Source organism: Cebus imitator, unplaced genomic scaffold, assembly GCF_001604975.1.
Source record: "Cebus imitator isolate Cc_AM_T3 unplaced genomic scaffold, Cebus_imitator-1.0 Scaffold202, whole genome shotgun sequence".
Lineage (NCBI taxonomy): Eukaryota > Metazoa > Chordata > Mammalia > Primates > Cebidae > Cebus > Cebus imitator.
In genome coordinates, this window is record NW_016107517.1 from 3,850,428 (window position 1) to 3,855,020 (window position 4,593).

The following is a 4,593-nucleotide window of genomic DNA, read 5'->3' on the forward strand; positions in this document are numbered from 1 at the left end:
AAAAAATTAGCTTGATGTGGTGGTGCATGTCTGTAGTCACAGCTACTTGGGAAGTTGAGGCAGGAGAATCCCTTGGAAGCGGAAGGTGGGGGTTGCAGTGAGTCAAGATTGTGCCACTGCAATCCAGCCAGGGCGATAGAGCAAGATCCTGTCTTTCAATAAAAAACAAAAAGCCCCCAAAGATTCAGGCATGGGGAAAGGGAAAAGCTAATAGAGCGTGGGACTCTGAGGTCAGACTTGTTGGCAGTGGAAACTCAATCCCTTTGAGACCTCTAACAAGCATGTAGATAACCTCCCAGAGTCGTCCATCCACAGACAGGATCTTGCTTAATTACTACCCAATGCTGGCATCCACCGCTTAGACTGCCCTGCGTTCCCGGACTGTGCTTACACGAAGGCTGAGCAAGTGTCTGTGCCTTGGAGAAGAACTGCACGGATGACACCGTCTGGATGCTGGTGGTGCAGCATGAGCCTGAACTTGCATGGAGCTTGGTTCTATTCTATATGTTTAAAAGATCTTGCTTGGACACAATGGAATGTAGATTTTTGTTACATATCCCTCTCATGCATACATTCATAAAATGGTAAAATACAGGCATAACAGAGATATTGCAGGCTCAGTTCCAGACTCAATATTGCAATAAAGCAAGTCACACAAAGTTACAAAGTTTTAGGTTTCTCAGTATGTATGAAAATGATGTTTACATTATATGATTACTATATACTGTAAAGTGTGTATAAAAAGGTACATACCCTAATTAAAAATACATTATAGACAAAAATGCTAACAATCATCTTACCTTCAGCAAGTTGTAATATTTTTGCTGGTAGAGGGTCTTGATTCAATTTGTGTGTGTGTGTGTGGCGGGGGCGGGGGGGAGGTGGAGGATGGAATCTTGCTCTGTCACCTAGGCTGTAGTGCAGCGCTGCAACCTCAGCTCATTTTAACCTCAACTTCCTGGGCTGAAGCCCTTCTACCACTTCATCCTCCCAAGTAGCTGGGACTACAGTGCACATTACCATGCCTGGCTAACATTTTTTTTGTATTTTTGGTAGACATGGGATTTTGCCATTGTGGCCAGGCTGGTCTCTAACTCCTGGCCTCATGCGATTCGCCCAAAGTGCTGCAATCACAGGCATGAGCCACTGCACCTAGCCCTTGCCTCCGCGTTGATGGCTGCTGACTGATCAGGGTGGTGGTGGCCGAAAGTGGGGGTGGCTGGGGCAATTTCTTAAAATAGACAACAACGAAGCTTTCCTCATTGATTCCTTTCTTGACAGATTTCTCTGTAGCATGAAACGCTGTTTGATAGAATTTTATCCACAGTAGAACTTCTTTCAGAATTGGAGTCAATCCTCTCAAACGCTGCTGCTGCTTTATCAAGTCCATTTATGGAATATTCAACAGTGGAATGTGTCATTTCAACAACGTTCACAGCATCTTCACCAGGAGTACATTTCATCTCTCAGAAAACCACTTTCTTGGCTCATCCATAAAAAACAACTTCCCGTTTGTTAAAGTTTTCTCATGAAATTGCAGCAATTCAGTCCCATCCTCAGCCTCCACTTCTGATTTTAGTTCTCTTGCTATTTCCACCACATCTACAGTGACTCCCTCTGCTGAAGTCTTAAACCCCTCAAAGTCATCCAGGAGGATTGGTACCAACTTTTTTCAAACTCCAGTTAATGTTGATGTTTGACCTCCTCCCAGGAATCACGAATGTCCTCATGACGTTTAGAATGATGAGTCCAGCAGGGCACAGTGGCATGCCTGTAATCCCAGCACTTTGGGAGGCCGAGGCAGGCAGATCACTTGAGGTCAAAAGTTCGAGACCAGCTTGGCCAACATGGTGAAACCCTGTCTCTACTAAAAATACAAAAATCAGCCGGGCACAGTGGTGGGCACCTGTAGTCTCAGCTACTCAGGAGGCTGAGGCAGGAGACTTGCTTGCACCTCAGAGGCAGAGGTTGTAGTGAGCAGAGATCACACCATTCCACTCCAGCCTGGGTGACAAATAGAGACTGTGTCTCAACAATACAAAACAAAACAAAACAAAAATAGAATGATGACTCCTTTCCAGGAAGTTTTTAATTTACTTTGCCCAGAGCCATCAGAGGAAACACTATCTATGGCAACTATAGCCTTCGGAAATAAATGTCTTAAATAATAAGACATGAAAATCAGAATTGCTCCTTGACCCCTGTGCTACAGAATGGATGTTGTGTTAGCAGACGTGAATACAACATTCATCTCTTTGTGCATCTCCTCCAGAGCTCTTTGGTAACCAGTGCACTGTCAACAAGCAGTAATACTTTTTAAGGAATCTTTTTCTCCTGAGCAGTAGGTCCCAGCAGTAGGGCTTCAAATATTTAGTAAATTATGCTGTAAACAGATATGCTACTATCCGGGCTTTGGTTTTCCATTTATAGAGCACAAGCAGAGTACTTTTCACCTCATTCTTAAGGGCCCTGGATTTTTGGAATGGTCAATGAGCATGGCTTCAAGTTAAAGTCAGTAGCTGCATTAGCTCCTAACAATAGAATCTGTCTCCAAATAAAAGAGTATGTCCTTTGAAGCTCGAAGCAAGGCATTGACCTTCCCTCTTTAGCTATGCAAGTCCTAGAGTGTGTCTTTTTCCTACAGAAGGCTGTTTCATCTCCGTGGAAAATCTGTTGTTTAATGTAACCACCTTCATCAATGACCTTAGCTAGATTATCTGGATAACTTGCTGTAGCTTCCACATCAGCACATGTTGCTTTACCTTGCACTTTTGTGTTATGGAGATGACTTATTTATTTATTTATTTGAGACAGAGTTTCCTTCTGTCACCCAGTCTGGAGTGCAGTGGTACAATCTCGTCTCACTGGAATCTCTGCCTCATGGGTTCAAGAAATTCTCCTGCCTCAGCTTCCAAAGTAGCTGAGATTAGAGGCACCCGCCACCACACCCAGCTAATTTTGTATCTTTAGTAAAGATGGGGTTTCACCATGTTGGTCAGGCTGATCTCAAACTCCTGACCTCAAGTGATCCATCCACCTCGGCCTCCCAAAGTGCTGGGATTACAGATGTGAGCCACTGCACCCAGCTGAGATAGCTGCTTTCCTTAAACCTCATGAGCCAACCTCTGCTAGCTTCAAACATTTCTTCTGCAGCTTTCTCACCTCTCTCAGCCTTCACAGAATTAGAGAGAGTTTGAGCCTGACTGTGGATTAGGCTTTGATTGAAAGGAATGTTGTGGCCGGTTTGATCTTCCATCCAGACCACTAAAACTTTCTCCGTATCAGCAATAAGACTGATTTGCTTTCTTATCAATCATGTGATCACTGGAGCGGCACTTTTAATCTCCTTTAATAACTTATCCTTTGTATTTGCAACTTGGCTAACTGCTGCAAGAGGCCTAGCTTTGAGCCTGTCGCAGCTTTTGACATGCCTTTCTTACAAAGCTTAATCATTTCTAACTGATTTAAAGTGACAGATGTGCAATGCCTCCTTTCACTTGAACACTTACAGGCCACTGTAGAGTTACCAGTTAGCCTAATTTCAATATTGTTGTGTCTCAGGGAATAGGGAGAGGGGAGACATAGGGAAATGGCCCATCTGTGGTGCAGCCAGACACACAACATGTGTGGAAGAAGTCTGTTTGTCTTCCATAGGTGTGGTTTGTGGCGCCCGGAAACAGTTGCAACAGTAGCATCAAAGATCACTGATCAGATGATCCTGACAGATATAATAACAAGGAAAAAGTTAGAAATATTGCAAGAGTTATCAAAACGTGGCAGAGGCACGAAGGGAGCACATGTTGTTGGGGAAATGGCACCAAGAGGCTTGCGTGATGCGGGGTTGTCACAACCCTTCAATTTGTAAAGAACAATACATGCAAGTTCAATAACATGAGGTCTTCCTGTGAGCTGGTGAAGATATTCCTAAACATGTCCTTCCATCAAGAGTCCAGCTCTAGTGTATTTTCTGCTAGTTTTGATGCTGGTGCTTTCTTGATCCCACCAGAAGGCGGCATGCAGTGACAACTTGATCACAGCTGCCACCTGCCACAGCAACGTAAGATGCACCCTGACCTCAGAGATATTAACAATGAGGGGACGATGCTTAGAAATGAAATGTTGTAGTTTTATCCTAGAAGATCATGTTAGGTTATTTTAACTTGACCATTCTAGCTTTTAATTTTGTATCTTTTTTTTTAGATGAAGTTTTGCTCTTATTTCCCAGGCTGGAGTGCCATGGCCAGATATTGGCTCACTGCTACCTTTGCCTCCCGGGTTCAAGCAATTCTCCTGCCTCAGCCTCCCTAGAAGCTGGGATTAAAGGCACATGCCACCATGCCCAGCTAATTTTTTGTATTTTTAGTAGAGATGAGGTTTCACCATGTTGGCCAGGCTGGTCTTGAACTCCTGACCTCAGGCGATCCACCTGCTTCAGCCTCCCAAAGTGCTGGAATTACAGGCGTGAGCCACCATGCCTGGCTCTGGTTTATAATTTTGAAGACAGATCTTTAACTCTCTGCATTTGTTTTTTGACATTTAAAATACTGAACATACCAACTTCCTCATAAGAAAAATGCAGTTAATATTCCTTGA